Source organism: Lactuca saligna, chromosome 3 (genome assembly GCF_052625555.1).
Source record: "Lactuca saligna cultivar CGN05327 chromosome 3, ASM5262555v1, whole genome shotgun sequence".
NCBI lineage: Eukaryota > Viridiplantae > Streptophyta > Magnoliopsida > Asterales > Asteraceae > Lactuca > Lactuca saligna.
The window spans coordinates 101,438,619-101,464,790 of record NC_136419.1 but is presented as its reverse complement, the minus strand read 5'-3'; positions in this window follow the sequence as shown (position 1 = coordinate 101,464,790).

The window sequence follows — 26,172 nt, the reverse complement described above, 5'->3', positions numbered from 1 at the left end:
GAAAATCATGAACACATACATACTAGGAACACTATATCAAAGAGATATTTTCATATACAAGAACAAATGGACATTTTCATACGTAAATCTGTTTTATACTAAATTGTGTGAGACATTTCACTTACTTTCGAGTATGCATTTTAAGTCCTGTATTATATACCATAATCCCTTGTAGGGGAACGTGATACTTGTGTATAGAGCTATACGGGATTGACAATCCCACACCTAAGCTGTTAGCTACAGCTAGGCCGACAGGCCTGGGATGATAAACGTCATAACTTTCCAATGCCTGAAGAACGTTGTTATAGGCATTTTGGTCAAATAATATGGTTATAAGACTCACATGGAGTATTAACAACACATTGATTTACAGAGTTTTTCCAATTCCTTAACGATTTACACATAAAACTACTATTTTAGGCATGAAAAGCACTATTGCATTACAGTTTTGGAAAACTCAAACTACCATCTACTATAGTAGAAAATATGGGATTTTCTAGGAACATTTAACATGTACAAACCATTCTCATTCTATTTCACAAAACATTGTCACTAAATACTTATGAACTCACCAGCTTAAATGCTGACCTACTCTTTCAAAATCACTTGTATTTCTCAGGGATTCAGTAATACAGGTAAACTGCAACTTTTGAAGAAGGGACGTTGCGGCGTTATTTTAATTTCATTTTAACATCATATTGTAATTTCTTTTGAAACAAGTACCTTTCAACAATGTAGACTTTTAAATTATATATATATGATGGTTGTATTACTTTCTTTACTATGTATTCAATCGTTGCGATACTACATGAAGTCATCTTCCCTTGATCTATTCCGCCGTTCTGGTTTGGGGGTGTGACAGCAACCCTACTGAAAGTAGCGCCTGACTCTCGCTGTTGAACAAAGAATCTGTCCGCAATGTGGCCTCTCGCCTTGAAGCACTAACTCTCCTCCACTGAGAGTGCGAGCCCTCACTAACTGTAGTTCACATTCAATCACTACCCCATTAGGGCTCAGCCAATCCATGCATGCTGTAACCTTGTTCCATCGCAGAGGAATAGGAAGCAGGTCTACCGAAAACTACTCATTGAATAACTGAAGCGAACACTCCTTATACACTCTCGCGACCCTGACGGTCCTGTCATCAGGTATCTCAACCTCAAGTGGACAATCCAGCTCCCCCGGAGTTCTGCTAAACCTCTTGCTAAGCGCAATCAAAACAAATGATCGGGTAGCCTCCGAATCAAACAAGACTATAGCTGAAATGTCGTTCACTAAGAACAACCCTATATAAAACATATAACCATAAGAAACAATTCATAACAAATAAAGGGATGAAAGGAAGATACATACCCGTCACCACATCAGGACTCGGTTGCACCTCCTCTGCTATCATCTGAAAAGCTCTACTCTTCACCACTAGTGCCTCGCTCCGGCCCTGATGACTGTCTGTGATCCTCAATCCTGCAGGGACAGGTACTACCACCTTCCCTGCTACTGTCAAAATCGAACACTAGGACTTTTTATGTCCCCTCTGATTGCAATAGAAGCAAATCAAGTCAGATGTTGTGGTAGTAGTAGTCGATGTACAATCTCTACTCATATGCCCAGTCCAGCCGCACTTGTAGCAACCGGCACTACCTGCTTTGCACGCCCCATCGTGCAATCTCCCACACTTCCTAGATAGATTGTGGCTTTGCTGTCCTCTAGATCTGTGATCTGATACCTTGGGCTTTTTTCCCAAACCCCCAATGCCAAATGCCACCTCTGGCATCCTCTTCTTCTCCATCTCTAAATCAATCTCTCTCTCACGAGCTCTAGCAATCAAGTCAACCAGCGTTTTACAGCTAGACGAGCTCACAAACTAGCGAATCTCACTCCGCAACATCTCACGATAATGAGCCTTCTTCATTTCCTCATCAGTTGCATACTGAGGAACAAGAAGAGCCCTCTCCCTGAACTTGGTGGTAATCTCCTCCACTATCTCTGTAGTCTGAGTAAGATCCTGAAACTACCTGGTGAACTGTTGCACCTCAATAACCAATGCAATTTTGGCTCTGAACCTGGTAGTAAAATCAGCCCAAGTCATCGCATCAAGTGTTGCGTCATCCCCGATGACATGCCCAATCTCCTCCCAGCACTCGCGTGCCCTATCCTTCAGAAGACAGGATGCTAGTCTAACATTGTCCCCCTCTGGTCATCTGCTGGTGTAGAATGCATTGGCGACATCTGCCAACTATCTTGCCCTCGCAATGGGATATCGCGCCCCATGGTAGTCAGGAGCTCCACAAGCTCTGAACTTCCTGAATGTGAGTGTGCACAACCCCATCATGGTATCCACCTCAGCATGGAATGTGCTCAACCTCTCATCTATCATCTCCAAAATACCCTCCTTGATCGAACCAAAGATAATAGGAGTCTGCTCAAGTATGATACCAGTAATCTCTAAAGACAAAAGCTCCATCGTTTTCTCATCCAAATGCTCCGCCCCTGAGCCTGATCCTGATCCCTCAGCGACACTTAAACTGCCGTCTGCTGGTCTAGGGCGTAATACCACCATTCTGAAAACACATCACATCAAATGTCAGAAACACTGATATATCTTGAGGACTCACTATTACTACAGGGTTCCTGATCTCGCCTCGGCATTCCTTGATTCAAGTATGGATCTTCTGCTTTCACTAGTACGAGCCCATACTACCTTCCACAGTTATCTATAATTTCCTCAAGAACTTCCTCGGCTCCACCAATTCACTACTACTGCTACTAATCTCTGCTACTCTCATCCTAGGATTACCCTATGGAAATCTACGACCCAAACCGATCCTCAATTGCTGAAGGCCTCCTATTAATGCCAATTAGCCATCACCTGAATACCATCACCTATGATGAGGCTCAGATAATCCTTCGAGTAAAATACTCGTCACCATAACGGTTAGACTCATACAAGAGTTGCGCAATAGGGCCAAATCCAACACTATGAGATTATTCAACCCTGATCACTTGTGACGTGACGTATTCACCTAATGGCTAACTCTCATCACTCATAGTCCTACAAAGCACAAAGCAAGCAACATTCGGACATACGAACTACTCAAGCAAAACTATTCTCATAACGAGAAACTCTACTAGCATACAATGCTAAGCTCATACTATCATGCATAACCTAAACATGCCATACTACTACTATCTACTCAATACTAGCATGCAATTCTCATAAAGCTAAAACACATACAGCAGGAACATAAGGCATCATTCCTAGATTCTTAGTCCTATTCTAGCATGTTGATCTACTGAAACTAAAATTGATAATCATAACATAAACTTGTATGGGTAATTTGGGAGTACTTACTTGAGCTCGGCTGATCGCATCCACCACACCCTTTTCTCTTTTTAAGAAAACTCTTTTTCTTTCTAAGTTCTTTTTCAAAAATTCTTTTCAAAAATGTTTCTCTTTTGAAAATCTTTTACCATTTCCTTAGTTTGAGTTCAGACACACTCGAAAGCGTACTCGAATCCCTCAAACGAAGGCTATGATACCAACTAGTAACGTCCGAAAAATACAACCCAAAACTTTTTGTTTTAATATTACTAAAAACCACAACATAAAATGTTATATAATAAAACCATGAATCGTATGTCTAAAAATTCCTTAGTAAATTTATCAATTCAAAATTGAAGTCAATATCATATCAAAATATCTGAATAAAACTCCTAGGAATAAACTGCAATTGTGGTGTGTGCCATGCCATCAACTCGAGCTCTTCCCCTTGCTAGTTGAAGTACCTGAAACCAAAATTGAAACTGTAAGCACAAAGCTTAGTGAGCTCCCCCATACTACCACATATCATACAATAACACATAAGGTACATACTTGGCCTTGCCTACTGCATTGGATCGAAGTCCGGAAACTGCATCGGACCAATGTCTGGAAACTACATCAGACCAATGTCGGGAAACTGGATTAGACCAAAGTCCGAAAACTGCATCGGACCAAAGTCCGGAACTAACTAGGGCCTTGCCTTCTGCATTGGACCAGAGTCCGGAAACTGCATCGGACTGAAGTCCGGAACAAACGAGCGCCTTTCCTTTTGCATCAGACTGAAGTCTGGAAACTGCATCGGACCGATGTCTGGAAACTGACTGAACATAGCATAGCATAATCATAATTACTAGCATAAACACATATACTTCATAATGCATTGGACCGAAGTCCGGAGCACATAACACAAAGACATGCTTGAATCACAAAGACATCAAGCACACTGAACTACTTCATTGGATCGAAGTCCGAAACTACTACTAAGTAGATAGGCCGACATTATGGTCGTAGACCCGTGTCCCACTGGAATGAAACTCACCTCGTAACGGTGGCTGCTGAGATGTTAACTCTGAAACTGGCTGACTGCTGCTCTGGAACTCCCTGACTACAATCCCATAATCCTTAAATCAGATACTGATCACTGTTCTTAGGGTAAAATGACTATTTTACCCCTGGTCAAAGTCAACTTCCTAGTCAAAGCTAACTTTCAGTTGACCGGACTCGCCGAGTCAAGCGTAGACTCGCTGAGTCCCTCTAATATTAGATCTGAACTCTTACTCAACGAGTCCATTCCCACTCACTGATTCACCCTAAACTCTCAAATGGGGAAAAACCGGGGACTCGCGACTCGACTTATCGAGTCTGAAGAACAACTCGACGAGTCCTAAGCATTCCTTTACTATACAATCGATTTTGCTCGATTCCAGTGCATCCAGTTCATAGATCTGGGTTCCTAGGACTGGTTTCACATGTAAAGTTTCTAACTTTACATGCATGCATGCTCATAAGAAGCTTAAATGCCCAATAAAGTGCTAAAAGAGGAGATCTAAGTTTGGAATGGGAGTTTAGCTCAATAAAGGTGGCAACCTTGAGCTTAAGGAGTTCTGAAATGCTTAGATCTAAAACGCATTCATCTTAACTACTCTTAAATCGACATCAATGTCTACAAAATGGCTCAAAAACAACACTAGAAAGTTTTAAGAAGATCTACATGATGACAAGAAAATATTTAAGCATTATACCTCAATGGAAAGTAGATCCTTCACAAGATGAGAAATACACCAAGAATGCACAAACGAAGGCTAGGGTTTAGTAAGGGATGTTCTGAGGGTGATGGAGGCTGGTTTGGGTGCATAGTGTTGTTTAAATAGGGTGCAAACCCTTGAAATTAGGGTTTCATCCAGACTGGCAGACTCGCCAAGTCCAAAAGTATGGACTCGTCGAGTAGCCAACTTAAACCCCGTGCAAATCCCGTCTCTACTCGATGAGTTGGGCTACAGACTCGATGAGTACCCCTTCACAATTGAAAATTACTTTATTTAAATCACATACCAGAAATGGGGCGTTACACGTAGTCACCCTCCTACCACTACACGCCACCATGTAGGTGGTGGTGTTCATTTTGTTTTTAGCATATGTTGATGTGGGTTGTTGCTATGATCAATATGTGTATATGTGTGTTTGCTTGGCCGGACTTCATAAAAAAGCCACTACCATCACTGTGAGTTGGTGGCTGTCACCCTTAACCACCACCTGCAGCTACAAGGGTGGCTGAGTGTGTATGTATATTTTATTGTGTGTTTATTTTGGAGATTTTGTTGTATGTATATTGTTATTTTGGCCAGAAATAACCCGTCACCACCACCGTGAGGTGGTGGCTGCCACTTCACACCACCATTCTGCCGCCACCAGCCGCCACTTTGGGTGGCGGTGTGCTCTTGTGTGTGATTGGATTGCTTTTTGGGATGTTTTAATGTGTTTTGATTTAGAATCGTAACCACCACCACCACAAAGTGGTGGCCACCATTGTGAGCTGCCATTGACCACTGTTACTCGAAGTGGTAGTGAGTGGTGCCCATCCTATTTAACCCTAATTTACCTAAAAACCTAACCATTTGACTAATTGGCGCACGATTAGATTGGAAACCATAATTAGGGTTTAGAAAACCCTAATTTTAGGAATCTGAGTTTTGGATTTGTTGGGACCTGTGTTTGGACCATTGGAATTCAATTATGAATTACACCCAACCACACCATATGATTTACTTAGTAACATGATGGACTTAATAGATTAAGTCCTTAATGGGTTAAGTAGGAACACTTAACCCTAATCAGCATTTTATGTGAAAACCCTAATTTTGCTTAGACCTTGAGTTGGGCCTTCCTGGTGGGCTTTGGTGAATTGGCTACTGATGGGCCATATAAGAACAAGTATATAGACTAGAATATTTGGATTGGATTTTAGGATGAGGCCCATTGGAAAGGCTTGGGTCTAATTTGGAAAATTGGGCCATAGATAGGCAATAATTGGGCCTTAATGATTATGAGATATGTAACCATTGGAAAGCCAAGTGTTGGGACTAGAATAAATAGTTGGGCATTAGGATAAGACCATGAAAAGGTTTGGGCCCAATTTTGAAAATTGGGCCATATAGTGGGCCTTTGTTTATTTTTTGACTTTTGGACCTTCGGATTGAGCCTTGGTCTTATATCAAGCTAAGTTGGGGGTAAAGTTTTATTTTACCTCAAGCATGGATTATGGTTATGTGTCGGAAATCAATTATTAAGTGGGTGTTGTTTTGATATGGGTAGTTTGGGAGTCTGCCATCCAACAGCTAGGGTTTTATCCACGTGACTTCAGCAGTGGGAGGTGAGTCTCCTCACCATACCAATGGCTCGAATACATCAAGGCCGGCCCATTTTGTGCTATGTGGTACACTAGATGATGTAGTGATATATGGTATACTAGTTGGTTATATGTTATCTGGTATGCGATTAGTTTATGTGATATTTGCATGAAATACCATGGGGGAGCGCATGACACTTGGATGTAAGACCATTTAGGGGAGCCCATGACTTTTCAGGTAAAGACCATGGGGGGAGCCCATGGCACTTGCATGTAAGAACATGTAGGGGATCCCATGGCATTTCAGGAAAAAGACCATGGGGGAGCTCGTGGCGCTTGAATGTAAGACTGTGTAGGGGAGCCCATGGCTTTTCAGGTAAAGACCATGGGGGAGCCCATGACACATGGATGTCAGACCATGTAGGGGAGCCCATGGATTTCCATGTCAAGACCATAGGGGGAGCCCATCGCATACAGGTGTAAGACCTTGGGGGGAGCCCACGACAACCTGGAGTAAGACCCTTGGGGAGCCCATGACATCCTATATGTTTATATGCTTGGCTTGTGTATGCTAGTTGATTATGTGACATGTGGTATGTTAGTTGTTTATGAGATATGTGATATGCTAATTGTCTTTGTGATACTTGCATAGAAGACCCCGGGGGGAGCATGTGGCAGTTGGATAACAGTCCATGTGGGGGAGCCCATTTCATTCCGTATGTGTTGTATGCATGGCTTGTATGGTTGATATGATTTATGTGATTATGTGAATTGTGTGGGGTATGTTATGGGGAACACACTAAGCTTCGTGCTTAAAGTTTTTTGTTTATGGTTTCAGGAATCATCAGTTTGGAAAGGAAAGGCCCAATGTGATTACAACGCACAAACCCATGTTTTCCGCATTATGTGGTTTTGGGATGTAACTCTGATAAATTCTTTTATTAAACAATGTTTTTGAATGGTTGGATTAAGTAACAATTGTATTTGACTATAATAGAAATGAAATTTTTACCCTTGATTTTTGGATCATTACATGCATATATGATGCATGTCTCTTCCAATCTAGGTCAAAAACATGGAAGAAATGAACTCAAACTTGTGCATGAAACCAAAAACACCATAAAACTCTAGATCGAAGCATATAACCCCCAAGGGACCTCAATGATCCATAAAGTTGTTATCTTTATGGAATCCACTCATCAAAACCAATAAGAACATGAAGAACAAGCATCTAATCCAAGATCTAAAAGGTGTGACCACAAAGGATGGCAACATGAGGACTTACAAAGGTCCAGAAGATATTCAATAAGATGATGAGGAAGTTTTTTTGCTGGACCAATACTTAAGAAAACCTTCTTCGTCTTCTTCAAGGACATAAAACACCAAAAAGCTTCAAAATGACAACAATGAAGGCTAGAGTTTCTTTGAGTGTGAAAGGGAGGTGATCAAAGCTGAGGGTGTGCAAACCATAGTCCTCACTTCCCTTAAATAGGGGCATATACCCCATAATTAGAGTTTAGCATAAAATGGTTACAACGTCGCGGCCAATATAATGTCACACTATGGCGCACACTTAAGCTACGTGATTCCATCAGGCATTACCAGTTCGTGGTATTGTCACCACCATATTATGGCCATCCAAAAATCCATCCTTTTTGAACTTGAAAGACACAACAAAAAAGAAGTTTATACCTGGAGCTTAGTGTTACAATGCTACTTTTATGTTGATTACCAGTACTTTATAATTACTTCATTTACCATTTTCTTGAATATTTTCATATTGTGTTCACCTTATGAACTTATGTATTTGTCAATGCAACAAGTGCCAATGTCTTAGTTTCACATTATTCCTATTTAACCGTTGTACTATTAAAGTAAAATTTCGTAATTGTAGTTTCAGTTCACAAATAACTTCTTAACCTTAGAAAGTACAATGTTGTTTTTTGTTTGTCAACGAAACTACAAGGTTTCTTTTTTGTTTTGCCTATGTGAGTACAATGCCATTTATGTTTTTCTAATGAAACAATTATGATTTTTGTATACACATAGAAAGTAAATGACCATTTTACCCCTTCTATTTTATCAAGGAAATTATACTTATTTTGGCTAATAACAATAATTTCATTTATATTGGTGCCCTTTTTTTTGTATACACTTTGAATGCACGCTATATTTATTTGTTGATATTACTTTTTTTGCCTATAATATTATTATAAAAATAACCATCATGGTTTCTACATGTTATAATTGAGTATCTAACTAGGGAAGAATCCCGCTTTGCTGATTTAGATACGCCAAAGAAATAACACAGGTACAAATATATCAGAGATCACTCTAAAGAATAAAGTCAGCCAAACCATCCGTTGAATTCCATATCTATTCAACCATAAATAATTTCTATATAATACTTTTGAATATATTTAACCAATTAATCCAAAAATGAGACAGGGGTAGAGTAATTTATGCATATATTTAATATATCGAGCCTTCAATTTGAAATCAAAAGACAAAATTTGTTTTGTATTTATTTACGCATCCTTGAAATACAGTTGGCAATAATCAATTGATTAAACATAGCTTCTCATGTCCCTTTACTCATCCTTGGAACGGAATTGTGCTTTCCAATGCTTCCTTTGAAGTGGTTGTACAATCCCATAGATATGGATCTAATTCTAACCCGCATGCAGAAGTTAACTATCCTGAGTTCTAAATATAGACCACATATGGAACATAGTTAACTATTAACAACTTAGTTTGAAATATTAACACTTTGGATATTACCCTTTTGATTTGATACAATTTAAATTATTTTTTGGTAATTAGTTGTTAATAGTGAACCTATGTTTATAATAGTTAACCCATCAAGGTTATCAAGGGAAACGTAAAATGACATCTATATTTACTTCTACTTTTGAAAACCTAAAATTAGTCTTTCTTGCATATATTTAATATTTTGTTTTATGTGCATGACTGGACCAAGACCTCAATGAACCTCAATGAACAAAGGCAAAGGCAAGAAATCCCAATGGGTGAAAATGACGATTCTACCCCTACCCTTACATCAAACTTCCATCATGAGAAACAACCCTTAATGCCCATTGTGCATGATTGGAACGAGACCTCAATGAACAAAGGCAAAGGGAAAGGGATGAAAGTCATGTGGGAGGAAATGACGGTTCTACCCCTACTCCTAACTTCCAACATGAGAGGGCAAGTGTGCATGACTGGAGAAGGGTTGTCACGGACATGAATGTATCCTTCAGGGAAGATTGAACCTCACCTCCCAGGATTTTAGGATGATGGTTCGCAAGGACTTTTTGGTAATTTTGGGGTTAGAAAAAATGTTGTACTTTTGTAGCTTGTGTTGTGACTTTGCTTGCTATTTGGGGTCTAATGTTTTATCAGGTTGATGTAAACTACTTCAGGGAGAAAAAATACTGATGTTAACTTAAGTAACTTATTGTTTTTATATTTTCTCTCTTTTCAAAAAATAATTGCAACGTTTTAAATTTTTTGAATTTAAGGTTATGTTTATTATGTTTGGGGTGCATTTCCGAAATAATTATCATTTTCTATTCATATGAAAAGTTGTAGAAACATTCAAAATAATAGTGTCTAAATCAATATATATATATATATATATATATATATATATATATATATATATATATATATATATATATATATATATATATATATATAAACTTATAATATTATAAAGTATAATATTATAAAGTATAAGGTCATATTTTTAGTATCAACATCGAAGAGTAAAATGCTTGTTTCATCAAGTATGAGAGTCGGTGTGTTGTTTATCTGCAGCTCTATATATGGAAGCCTTGAGAAAAGCAAGCAAGGAATTAAATAAATCTCGAAACCATCGATTGCCATTGACTGAAGATAAACCTTTACACCATCGATTAATAGTTGGATAAGCGAGCCAAAACAAAACTTTAAAACATCGATTTCTTAGACCTGGCTGTTCAAATCCACCATGTTTTTCCAATCAGAATATAAACTGGAATAACGTTCCGAGTTGGTTACCGGATTTCCCTAAAATCGGTGATGCTGGAGAAAAATGATCTTTACTCCATCAAATGAAGGGGAAACCGCATGGGAAATGAAGGGCGGTGGTTTGGGAGGAGCGCATGAAGGGTAGAAGAAAGAATTGATAAATTAATAATTTTGAGGCTCTGGATCAAAAGGCTGAAGCAGTAAGAAGAATTAAAGGGGACGTTACTTGGTTGAGAAGAAGAGCTGGAGACGTATTGATGAAGCGGTGGGAAAGCTTCTAGAAGTAACACCTGGATAGAACGGGCGGTGGGGGGAAGCAAATAAATACTACGTAATAGGTAAATAACAAAAGCAGGTAAATAATAAAAGCCAAAAAGTTACAACAAATGGTTAAAAAAAAAAAAAAATTAAAGAAGTGGTCCAACGACAACCAAGTACGGTTTATGTGGCACTTCAAAATTAGTATCTACTATAATAAATGATAATCTTTTTGTTACATGTCACACTTTCATTAATTTTGCTATATGTCATTTTGTGGTTATTTTTAATTAACTTTTTCAACATGACATTTTGTGGTTGCATCATTTTTATTAAATTTCACAAATATTAAATTAAATTTATTAATTGTAATAAATACAATGATAAATGCATTTTAATTTCATTGATTGACATTTCTTTTAATTTCAAAAAATTTAAATTTAAGGCTATTAGTTTCCTTTGTTTATTTATAATGAGAAAAAACATTTTAATTTTAATAATTCAATATTTTTCTAATTTTTCTTATATATTTAAACTTATCAAATATTTAGAATTTGGTACTTAATTATTTTAAAATGAACTCATGTAATACATAAATTTTACACCTAATATATATATATATATATATATATATATATATATATATATATATATATATATATATATATATATATATATATATAATAACAAAACCGTATATTTTTTAAATTTTAAAAAGATAAAGGTTTAAGAAAATATTATAAGCAATGTCAACCAACCCAATAATACATCTTTGACAATAATCAATAAAAATAATGCTTTTTAAAATGGGGTAAGCTGACATATGTTTTGAAGATTTTGTTGCTATTTTCAAACGTATCACATCCATGTGATAATATTAATTTATATTATTTGAAGATTATGTCAACATAGATTACGTATGATTTAAGTATTATTGGAAGAATGTTTTATAAAATATATTTTCGTATTTTGATTTATATATCGATTAATACATCGTCAGTATCTCAAAAAACATAATTATATAATCGAGTAATAACTATTTAACAAAATTTAAACACAAACACAATAAATGACATAATTTACATAAAAGCCATACACCTAAATCAAGTTTACCAAAATTTATATAAAATAAAATCAAATAAAAAATAAAAAACAAATTAAGAATACTTTATTTATTTCAAGCATGTTATTTCAAAATTAAAACTTAGGTTAGGTTGTTCTTGACATGTAATATGGTGGAGGAAGTATATATATATATATATATATATATATATATATATATATATATATATATATATATATATATATATATATATATATATATATATATATATATATATATATATATATTACACCTAATATATATATAATAACAAAACCATATACTTTTTAAATTTAAAAAAGATAAAGGTTTAAGAAAATATTATAAGCAATGTCAACCAGCCCAATAATACATCTTTGACAATAATCAATAAAAATAATGCTTTTTAAAATGGGGTAAGCTGACATATGTTTGGAAGATTTTGTTGCTATTTTCAAACGTATCACATCCATGTAATAATATTAATTTATATTATTTGAAGATTATGTCAACATAGATTACGTATGATTTAAGTATTATTGGAAGAATGTTTTATAAAATATATTTTTGTATTTTGATTTTTATATCGATTAATACATCGTCAGTATCTCAAAAAACATAATTATATAATCAAGTAATAACTATTTAACAAAATTTAAACACAAACACAATAAATGACATAATTTACATAAAAGCCATACACCTAAATCAAGTTTACCAAAATTTATATAAAATAAAATCAAATAAAAAATAAAAAACAAATTAAGAATACTTTATTTATTTCAAGCATGTTATTCAAAAATTAAAACTTAGGTTAGGTTGTTCTTGACATGTAATATGGTGGAGGAAGTATATATATATATATATATATATATATATATATATATATATATATATATATATATATATATATATATATATATATATATATATATATATATATATATATATATATATATATATATATATACACTAGCAGTATACCCGCGCAAAGCGGCGGGGCGTGTAAATTCTTTCGGTGATATGTTTTCTCTACAAAAGAAAGTACATGTCGAAGACAAAATAATCAAACTATGGTGTTATTTGAGAGATTAAGTCATTTTTTGTTCTTAGACGGTGAGCTTTATAGCAGAGGAGGGAACAAAGAGGTATATGCGATTGGAGAGATATTTAAATTAACATTCTAACTTTAAGGATATCTAAAAGGGTTCAAAATTTGAATTAATCCGGGATTTGAGGGAACCATATCAAATTGTTGAGAAATATAAGGAAATTTGATGATAAATTTTTTAATTCAAAATGTGGTTAAAATTTAATATTATTTTATTAATGGTTACTTGTAATATCAGCTTCATCATTTGGACGTCTTAAAAAATATTATTATTATAATCAATTTATTTTTAGAAATAGTTAGATTTCTTTTATAAGATAGTGAAGATATATATATATATATATATATATATATATATATATATATATATATATATATCACACCTTCCGTACTCATTAACAAGCATACCCTCGACTTCCTTAACTAGGTCATCAAATGCCCTTTCATTCCTAAAGGGCATGCGAGAAAATTTATTGATCCTAGAAGACATGTTGTCGAGGGATTCAAGCTTACGAATAGGTGGCGAATCATTGTTTTGGAAGAATCTTTCTTTCTTGTCACATCTTCAGAATCAAACAAATAATACAACATTTTAATGTATCTTAATTCTTACTCTTGCGTACACGGTTTTGGGAAATCAGGCAATACATTTAAAAAAACAAGACATACATACCTTTAAGCATTGCTTATGCTTTTCAACAACACTACTACCCGAAGGAGCAACAACCGATAATAATTGTGTTAACACTAAATGGCGAAGGATACAAACCAACCACATCAGCTAAAACATAATCAATTTGCATCATTGATTAAAAGTGTTATATTTAGGAAAAAAATTATATTTAAGTGTTAAAAAGAACCAAAAACATCATACGATCAGAAAAAAGATGATTAAACCCAAAAACCTATTAGAATTAGATAGAAATAAACTACTACTAGGAGAAATAGTTGTTAGTGTTACATGTAATCAAAATCATAACATACAAATACACCGTAAGAAAACATGATGTACCAGTAAAATCCAAAGAGCATCCTTACACGAATCCTCTCGGTTCTCACCTTTTCCATTTGTAATAAATACAAATTGTTTACTTCATTATAAACCATCATGAAGAAATGTGAAAAGATTGACGGATCGTGGTGGGTTCTCGTTTCCGGAAAAAGTGCTTCGAGAGCACATAGTTAGTGTAGAAGATGACAAAATATGGCGGGTGGTGTGAGGTTGAAGAGTAGGTGGTGGTTTATTGCCGATGGTGGTGAGAACGACAACTCAGACATAAGTAGTGACATGTTGGCGCTTCAAATCAGGGTTTTTAATTTTATATGAGGGATAAAATGAGTATAGAGGGACGAAGAAGAAGAATAGAAAGTACGGAATATTATTTAAGTTCTTGATTTAATTTCTGAAACTCTTTAATGTCATTAAATTTCTGAAATGGAAATGTGAAATGGATTGATTGGTAAACATTAGTTGATTGTACATGATGTAGTATGTGTAGTACCTCTTAAATTTCAAGAAATGTCTAATGTATATATATATATATATATATATATATATATATATATATATATATATATATATATATATATATATCCTAAAAGGTATATAAACTTAGGTACTCAAATTTATCATAGTATTTCGTTTTGTATCATATGTGCATTGTAATTATCCAAAGTTCTTAAAATTCAACTCCTAGCATGATTTATTTCCACATTTTTTATTAATTTCACAATTATCTTCCTCTTACACAATTTTCGTTTTCAACTATAATATATTTAGTTTGTTAGGTGTTCTGTAGAAAAATGTGATGTAAGAGAATAATATTGAAAATTTGAAAATCTTCAAAGTAAATCAAGTTAGGGGTTGAAGTTTAAAAACATTATAATGCATATATAATTCAACACGACGTACTACAGTGAGTTTCGGTATCTAAACTTACATACTTTTAATGGTATATTCACTTTTCTCATATATATATATATATATATATATATATATATATATATATATATATATATATATATATATATATATATATATATATATATATATTAGGGGTGAGCGCGGTGCGGTTCGGTTCGGTTATTAGCCAAAACGTCACCATTAACCGCAAATGCGGTTAATTGATTTTCAAGACCGCATGGTGCGGTTGTTTTTGCGGTGCAGTTAGGCGGTTATTTTTGTGGTGCGGTTTTGTTTTTTCTGTGTTGCGGTTATTAACCGCATGAATTTGGTGCAATTATTTTGGGTGGTTTTTAACTACATTTTAGAGCTCAAATAGTTTTAAGAGTTCAAACATATTACTTGTAATTATAAAAAAAACCATAAGATATAAGACAATTAACTATTTAACTTAAAATGCTAAAAAAGGAATATATATATATATATATATATATATATATATATATATATATATATATATATATATATATATATATATATATATATATATAGTTAAAAGAGGAATCAAAACAATTAAATGAAAACCTAAAATTCTAAAAAAGGAATATATATATATATATATATATATATATATATATATATATATATATATATAATTTTTTTTTTTATTTTCATCAATTTTTATTTACAAAAATAATTAAAAATGATATAAAATAAAAAAACAAAAAAAAAATCCACATCAGCAAGACAAAAATTCTTAAAGGAATATATTAAAATAATACACATAATATTTTGTTAGAATATTGTAAAATTTCCAGAAAGGTTATAAATTATAATATTCTGGCAAAATCGTACACATATACATACCTATATGAGTAATATTCTTATAGAATACTCTGTTAAAATATTGAATAAATTTCCAAAGTGATTGTAACATCCCAAAAACCATGATAAATTTTTCATTTTTATAAAAACATTTCTAGAAAACCATAGATAAATAGCCATTGTTTTCAAAACACATCCAAGAAAATTAATGTATCTAGTAAATCTATCATATCATAAAACCATAGGAGGATATGTACGATCACACCTGCACCTTGACCTAATCATCAAAAGTACTTGAAAATGTTTAAATAAAAAACCATATGCCATAGCTTATTGAGTTCTCCCAAAATAGCACAAACAAAAATACACATATAACACATGCATATTAGGCTTATATAATAGGACTGGATTGCCCTCAGGCCTAAAACATAACACTTGATTAACCTTCCACCCTCAAATTATGATTGGATTGCTCCCGAGCCCACAACCTATGACTGGATTGTCCTCCCGAACCTCAACTTATGCCTGGATTGCTCCTTGGTTTTTTGACTTACAACACAAATTAGTAATGCCTCAACCCAACCATACTATGTCAACATATGTAACATATAACATTAACCAGCGATGCAGGAATTCATACACATTGCTACACATAGTAATATCCTATACAAAATAATACGTAACTCAATCTAGAGGTTCGACATTGGTTTCTTCCACTAACGATTATAGTGAGAAACTCACCTCAAAGTCTTGAAAATAGTCGAAGTAATCACAAATCCAAATACTGACTCTATCGGTCACCTAAAAACAAATAGGGACCGAGTCTCAAACTACAAGCCAAAATTCTCAATTTTCCCTAATGTCAAACTTGGTCAAATTCAATGGTTAACAGTCTAAACTCAACAAATGGTCGCCACGACGTGGACAAGCTTATGCCGCGTTGTGGGGATAATAGGACAAAATAGACGTGATTTTGCCAAACAACACGTCGTGATGACTAAACCTCCACCTCGTGGGAACTGTCCAAACTAACTTAATCCATTAAGCTCTTAATATATTCCACACACATTCAAAATTTCCAAAATGCTTGCATACTATATAGAGATCATAAAAATCATAACTCTATAGACATGCATGTCTTGAGCTCAAGCTATGTCAAAATGGTGTAAAATAGGGTCAAGATCACATGTAAGAGTTCAAAACTTCATCAAACTTCAGATCCATCACTTCTAACTATAAAGGAACTCTGGGGATCCATAAAGCTGGAAACTTTATGAAACCCCAATATTCCATAAACATGAAGAATAACACAAGAAAACCTAGATCTATGCACATGAAGTCATAAAGTTTGAAACTTTAGGACTTACAAAAGTCCAGAAAGTATGCACAAAGAGGATGAGGAAAGTCGTTTGCTGAATCAAAGCATCAGGACTCACCTTCTTCTTCTTCTTTAGGACACCACTAAACACCGTAAAACGTCAAAAAGTTAACAATTGAGGATAGGGTTTGCTTTAGAGACTGAGGGAGAGTGATAGAGGCTGAGGTGTTGGGTTTTGAGAATTCTAACACTCATAAGTGTACATGCAAGCCTAAATACCTTGGATCTATGTTTTCTCTATTATACATGCAAATATGAATATCCAACATATTATCCTAACTAGAATATCAAACATTGATACATAGTAATATAACAAGTTATACCTCTTTGTGGTAACATGTCTTCATGAAGCTTGAGTGCCTAGTGCCCAAAGTGTGACACCTCAAATCGTTCACACAACATCAAATACACTTGGAATCACTTGAAAGAAATGGAACACTTCATGAAAATCGGCTAGCCCTTTCACATATACTCTAGTGCTGATTTTTTCAATAATAAGATGCTTATATAGTTAGTGACAATTACGGTAAACCTAGTTGTCATGGCTTTCAATTTCCTTGGATCCATGGGTTCAAATATACCATGGAGCATCCACGGAGCATCTTATGGGTTTTAGCCCAACTTTACAATCCATGGAGCATTAGCCGACTATATAAGTATGGATGATTAACACAATCAACCCATATATTTAATTAGTCATCTTTTTATCACTTAATTAATTCTAGATTAATTCTTGATCAATACTAATTAAATAATCGTATTAATATATTAGAACTTATAATATATTAGCAAACCTTAAGTGTTATTTCTCTCATTATAGTCAATCCAAATGCATGATGCCATGCAACCCAAATAGACAATATTGGGTCAATTCAAGTCTTACCAATTATAGTAATGGACTTAGACATTAATCCAACAGTCTCCCACTTGGATAAGTCTAAAACTATTATTGCGTATGACCTCAGGAACCGATCAGCAATCGTAGCTCTCAAAAGCTTCTATCGAACTCTGACCTGGTCGATGAACTTTAACCTTTATCAAAGACTAGTCCATTAGATAAGGGATCATATATTCCTCCATTCTAGATATCATATGGACTGAGACATGGATTATAAATCATTCTCTCAATCCATTTGTTGTTTCCCGATTTCCGATTCATGATGACTGACTAATTGAACAGATCAAATTAGTCCTAGCTTGGCCAACCACTCACATGTATCATCATTAAATAATCCAGAGGGCCACAGATATGGATTTTATCCTGAAGGTATAAGGACTGGATAAACTTTGACTCATATGGCTTGTTCTACTACTTGTTGAATCATGCACAAAGGCAAGTTTTATAACATCGAGTTACCGAATGCGTTTTTGTGCAATCTATGTACAACCAACTCATAGTAACAACTCATATCTCTAGGTTTGAAGAATATAAGATATTATCGTCTCATGATCACTCGTGATAAAATCCATGAAGTGATTCCAATGAGCACATGTTGAATCCAATACTCAGAACTTATGAGTACTCATGAGTGTTGTTGACCAACTTTGTCCACCAACTTGGACCTCTACAAGCCCACCCATGACAGTCTTGATTCATATCTACTTCCAACATATGACTGATTGTGGATGGTTTCAATAACTTAGCCATTCCGAAAGAATAACGTACTTTATTTTGGAAGTGTGACATCCCCAAAATCTTGGCCAGAAAAGATCGATTTTCATTTATGCTTTTAAAATAATTTCAGAGTAAATCCTTTTGATTTGAAAGCGTTGCGGAATTTGTTCCCAAAAACAAAATGTGATAAAACAATGTTTACTAAAGCATTTCATAAAAGAAATGTATTTTCATTATATAATCAAAACTCGGGATGTCATGTTCCGATACAGACCATAAAGCATAAACGATAACATTACAAGTCATTCAACAAATATATATGTATACAGACTTGTAAACAGAACAAATTGACGGTTCATCCATTTTATACCCTTGCGCCACTTCCTGTAATACAAATAAAACTGAGTGGCTTAGGCTTGGGAGCTTGGTGAGTATATAGGGTTTTCAACCCACAATAAATAATTGTATTTAATTTCCACCAACCAACAATAACCCAATTACCCATTCCAGTTATTCTCACTTTACATCCCTAAGACAACTAACATAAGGGACCTAGTCTAAGAATATTTCATCGGGGCGACAACACATGCTTCGGGGGTTCCTAAGCAATATAAGTCAAATAAGGCAACCATGAAGGGGATGGAATACAACGAATGCACACCCAAGTTCATTAACACCTACAGGTTATGAGCCTGCTAGCGTTCCACTGGACTATCTAGAAAAGTCCGTGGTCGTCATCTAAATTCCACTAGATGACTGGATCAAAACAACATCGACGCCTCTCATCTGTTTATTACACACCAACTATCTACCCATGTTCTACCCAACATATTAGTAGATAAAACATACATTTTTATACATAGTTTCAAAACCTGTATAGCATGCTCAATCAATACATCTTCCACATAACAGATGAGGCACACACACATAACACATATTTCATAGAGAAATAATCAGATCTATAAAATAGAAGAAAGTGAATATGCATTCACACACATAACAACAAAATATACACATAACACGTATTTCGTATAAAATACTTCATAATGATGCGTTAGAAGAAAGTAACTACACACTCACCTGATCAGAAGATGATCGGACAACACTACGGCTTGTAGAAGTAGTATTCTTCGGCAGATCTGGAAGATCTTCAAAAAAAACCGGACTCTTCGCGGGCAGAGCTTCGGCTCGGGAATCTTACTTCTCGGGATCTTTGGGACCTCGGGACTTGCTTCGTAGCTTGGGAATGATACCGGGGCTTCGGGATAATTCTTGCATGAAAAACTATGCAAAAACGCGAGAAAAAGAGAAGAAATGAGCAAACTACTCGGCTGCCCTCGACACCATTTTATAGGGGCTGGAAGGTCGATTTACACTGGGCGTAAATCCTAGTTACGCTGGGCGTAACGACGATAAGATTGCTGACTCCCCCCCCCCCCCCCCCCCTCTTCGGATAATATCGGAATTTATATATAAATAAAATATCGAAAATATTTAATAAACTTAAAAAATTCATATCTTCCTTATACGAACTCCGTTTTCGACGTTCTTTATATCCCCGCGTAGGTGAGACTACGATCTACAACTTTCGTTTAGACTTCGTCGGCTAATTTTGACTTTATTTTTGTTATTTATTTTTAGTAGGCCGGGACAGGAAAACTCGGTTATAAAATCATAACTTCTTCATCCGACGTCCGTTTTCGCCTATCTCTTTATCGTTTTACTAAAATTAATGACATCTTTGATTCTCATTTAGATTTTTTCTGCTAAAAACCGCTCGGTCTCAAATCGAGTATCCGGGCTGCATACCGTTACGTCGAAACTTCGAAAAATCATAAATTCCTCATACGAAGTCAGATTTTGACGTTCTTTTTATGCACGCTCTCGGTTTAACGAACTCTACGACTTTCGTTTAGATCACTAAGGCTAAATATTGCTCTAACGTAAATTTCACTTTTTACGTCATTCAGCGTTTGTCAATTCTGTCGCGAAACTTCGACGAGTCATAACTTTTTCGTTATAACTCGAATTTCGGCATTCTTTATATCTTCGGAATCCTTATTTCGACCACTACATCCTTATGCAAAGATATTGGGATTATCCCACACTTCAAATTTGACGCTTAATTTATTCTTAATTCATTAAATTATAATAATTAACAAAATATACACATAATTCACATAGTTCACATAATTCACATAATACTTAAATATTTCATCATTAATACATCAAAAAGAGTTACAAGGGTTAACCTAGACTATTACATCAATGAAAATGCATAGCCTGGAAACACAAGCGTTAGAATTCTCTCCCCCTTAGGATGATTCCGTCCCCAGAATCAGACATCAACAAACAAATGCGGATAGCGACTAAAAATGTCACTCTCTGTTTCCCAGGTGAGATTTGGCCCATTCGAATATTTCCAACGAACAAGCACTAATTCGACCATCTTGCGTCGAAACTTCTTAGTCTTTCGGTCAACAATTGCCTCTGGTTCTTCAATTAACCTCTTGTTTTCATCAATTCTCAATTCAGAAATTGGAATTATATCGGGAACTTCTCCCGTGAACGTCCTCAAATAACACACATGAAAAGTGTTGTGAATTCCATTCAGTTCTTCGGGTAATTCTAGCTTGTAAGCTTGGTTCCCCTTTTACCAAATCTTATAAGTCCCTGCCACAGCGAGACTTTAAGCAAAACCGAATCTCCAATTTCAAAAGTCATCGGTCTTTGCTTTTTGTTAGCATAACTCTTTTGACGATCCTGAGCTGCTAACATTCTTTCCCTAATTATTTTCAACTTTTCAGCAGTTTGATGAACCATCTCCAGTCCCATAAACTGCTTTTCCCCAGCCTCAAGCCAACAAGACGGCGTACGACACTTTTGTCCGTACAAAGCTTGATAAGGTGCCATCTTTATGCTCGAGTGCAAACTATTATTGTAGGAAAATTCTACCAAAGGTAAATGTTCATCCAAATTACCTAGGAATTCTAAGGTACATGCTCTTAGCATATCTTCAAGTGTTTGTATTGTTCGTTCGCTCTGACCATCAGTCTGCGGATGGTAAGCTGTACTTAAACACAACTTGGTACCCAATTCCTCTTGTAGACTTTTCCAAAATCTTGAGGTGAAACGACTATCACGATCCGACACAATTGTTAGCGGAACACCGTGAAGTCTCACAATTTCCTTCACATAAGAATTCGCAAGCTTTTCCATAGACCATTTCTCCCTGGCTGCTACGAAATGCACACTCTTAGTGAATCGATCAATGAGCACCCAAATCATGTCGTGACCATTCTTTGTTTTGGGTAGTTTAGTGACAAAATCATTGCAATGTCTTCCCACTTACCCATAGGCACAGGTAAAGGCTCTAAACTCCCATATGGTTTCTGATGTTGTGTCTTGACTCTTGCACAAGTCACACTCCGCCACATACTTCGCAATGTCAAGCTTCATCGTCGGCCACCAGTAGTAGGGTTTTAGGTCCCTATACATTTTAGTGCTACCGGGATGAATCGAGTACATGGTCTTGTGAGCTTCTTCCATCAGAAGATCTCTGACTCCTCCTGTCTTAGGTATCCAAATCCGATCCTGGAACACCTTCAGGCCATGACTGTTTACTCTAAACACCAACGTTTTTCCCAAACGTTCCTCCTTTCGGTCATTCTTCTCAGAAGCTTCGCTTTGAGCTTTCTTTATACTTTCCAAATTAGTCGAGACAACCTCAATTCTCAATGCTCTTGGCCTTCTCTTTTCAAGATTGACTTTCCGACTGAGAGCATCAGCAACAACATTTTCTTTACCAGGGTGGTAAAATATCTCATAGTCGTAGTCTTTAAGTAATTCTAGCCAGCTTCGTTGCCTCATATTCAATTCTTTCTGACTAAAGAGATATTGGAGACTCTTATGATCAGTGAAAAGTTTGCACTTCGTACCATAGAGGTAATGCCTCCATATTTTCAGAGCGAAAACTACCGCTGCCAACTCCAAATCATGAGTCGGGTAGTTCTTTTCATGCTCTTTCAGCTGTCGAGACGCATATGCTATCACCTTATCTCTTTGGGTCAAAACACAACCCAATCCAACACCAGATGCATCGCTATAAACAGCGAAGTCTTCAACTCCATCAGGTAGAGAAAGTATTGGTGCCTCGCATAGTTTCTTCTTTAGCTTCTCGAACCCTTCTTTATGCTTATCACTCCAAGCATAAGTAGCTCCCTTGTGGGTCAAAGCTGTTAATGGACTAGCGATCGAAGAAAAACCTTGGATAAACCTTCGGTAATATCCGACTAATCCTAAAAAGCTTCGGATCTCTGTGGGACTTTTCGGTTGTTCCCACTTCATCACAGCTTCGATCTTTGCAGAATCAACCATTATCCCTTCTTGGTTGACCACGTGACCCAAGAATTGGACTTCACGAATCCAAAAATCACATTTGGAGAACTTTGCATACAACTTCTCCTGCTTCAAAACTTCTAACACTTCTTGCAAGTGTCTGTCATGCTCCTCCTGGCTTTTCGAGTAAATCAGAGTGTTTTCTATGAACACTATTACATATTTATCAAGGAACGAATTACAAACCCTCTTCATTAAATCCATGAATGCTCCTGGAGCATTGGTTACTCCAAACGACATAACCAAGAACTTGTAGTGTCCATATCTAGTTCTGAATGCAGTCTTCTTGATATCTTGCTCTCTTACTTTTAGCTGATGATATCCTGACCTAAGATCGATCTTCGAGAAATAGCTCGAACCTTGAAATTGATCAAATAGCTCATCAATCCTTGGCAACGGGTATCTATTCTTTATTGGTACCTTGTTCAGCTCTCTGTAATCGATGCACATCCTCATACTTCCATCTTTCTTCTTCACGAATAACACCAAAGCTCCCCAGGGTGATGAATTAGGTGTAATGAAACCTTTGTCCAATAACTCCTGAAGTTGCATCATCAGCTCCTTCATCTCCGTCGGTGCTAATCGATAAGGTGCTCTTGCTATTGGTGTGGTTCCTGGTAACAAGTGAATTCTGAACTCCACTTGTCTATCAGGTGGTAATCCAGGAAGATCTTCGGGAAATACTTCCGGATAATCATACACCACTGGAATACTCTGCATCACCTTCTTTTCCTTCTTAGCATCAATCACGAATGCTAAATATGATGTACATCCCTTGGTCAAACACTTTCTATCTTTCATTAGGGAAATGATTCCAGAATTCACTCGGCGTTTGTCCCCATACACGATAAACGAATCTTTCCCAGGCAGGTTTACTTTAACTATCTTGTTCTTGCACAATATCTCGGTGTCATTGGCGCTAAGCCAATCCATTCCCAGAACGACGTTGAAACCATTAAGTTCGATAGGTAATAATTCCTCGTGAAACTTATTCCCATTAAGGTCGATTAAGATGTTTTTCATACGATGGCTATCAGGTACAAACTTGCCACTAGCAACTTCGACTAATAAAGCATTATCTAGTCTATCAACAGGCAAAGCTAGTTTCCTACCAAACTCATGCGAAATAAAGGAGTAGTTGGCTCTAGAATCAAACAAAATTTTAGCAGGTAAGTCGTTTACGAGAAAGGTACCTGAAGCGACATCAGATACATCTTTCGCGGCCTCAAGTGTCATCTGGAAGGCTCTCGCCTTCGGCTTTGGTGGAATGTTGGGCTTAGCTGCCTCCTTCTTCTTCGAACAATCTTTCAAAATATGCCCCTCTTCATTACAACCAAAACACATCCTTTTGTTGTTTGGACACTCATTGGCAAAATGCCCAACCTTTCCACACTTGTAGCAGGTTACATCCTCGCTACATTTCCCAAAGTGCTTTTGCTTACACTTATCACACCACTTCGCTTTGCCTCCTTTTCCTCCACCAAACTTTTTTGAATCAGATTTCGAAAATTTTCTTTTCTTACCGCAACTAGATGTTCCCTCAAACTTTCTCTTCTCACCAACTTCAACGTTGTCAGTGGTTCTCCCCTTAATCATGTTCTCAACAGACTTGGCAGCCCAGATAGCTTCCTCTAGAGTATGTGCCTGATGTACTGGCACCTCGTACTCCCATGGGAGTCCCTTCGCATACCGGTCCACCTTTGTTAGCTCATCTTGAACGATGCGCAAAGAAAACTCCATCTTATCAGTAAAGTTATTAGTGTATTCATCAACTGACATGCTGCCTTTCTTCAATGTCAGAAACTTGTTCTCTAGTTCCAACAGATTTTGTGCCGAGTAGAACTTGCGCTTGAACTGCACCAAGAATTCTGCCCATGTCAATTGCAGTGGCTCATTAGGGCTTAAAGTCTTCCCTAGTGTTCCACCAACGAACGGCTCCACCTCGGAATTGATGCACTGCATAGATAGTCTGCAACTTGCCTCTGCAGCCACAAGTCATGAAGGCCAATTCCGTTTCTGAGATCCAATCCATAACTCCAATCGGATCCTCCTTTCCATTGAAGGTCGATGGTTTGCAAGTTAGAAAGTCCTTGTACTTGCATCCCATTCCATCATTCCATCCATCTTGGTTGTCTTGCCTAACTATCGGTGGGTTTGCTTGACCAACAGACCCACTGAAGTTTCCAACTTCCGAGTGCCCCTCATTTAATTCGGGCGCTTCCACACAAATTGACAGTTCTTCACGATTTTGTTGAAGCAACCGCCTAGTTTCATGTATCTGACGATCCAACATTGTTTGAATCATCATTTGCACACCAGCCATGGTTATTGGCTTAGGTGCTGCTGCTATCACAGGTATTTGTTCAATCACTGGTGGTTGATTACTGTTTTCATCAACAGTTCCAACTCCACTTCTTGTTATCACCATTTTTGATCTACACACCGAATAAGGTGAAATTAGATCCTCATTCACGATAGATATTCAAATCATCCTTATGACTCCGAAACGTTTACATGCTAGTTCTAATATCGTAGACGTACGCTTAGAATCCTACACACATAAAGTTTCTAGATCCGGTCGACAGTAGACCATAGATCCGAACAAATAATATCATATATGACAACATATAGCATTTAGCACATAAAGCATTTTAGGCAAATTTCCTAAAATAAACTAGTGCTCGTGTCTAAAATATAACAGACACACACCTCAAAATTCCACTTAGCATTCTAAGTTTAAGTCTAGAAATCCTACAAATTCCTAGTTCGCTTAAACTAATGCTCTGATACCAACTGTGACATCCCCAAAATCTCGGCCAGAAAAGACCGATTTTCATTTATGCTTTTAAAATAATTTCAGAGTAAATCCTTTTGATTTGAAAGAGTTGCGGAATTTGTTGCCAAAAACAAAAAGTGCTAAA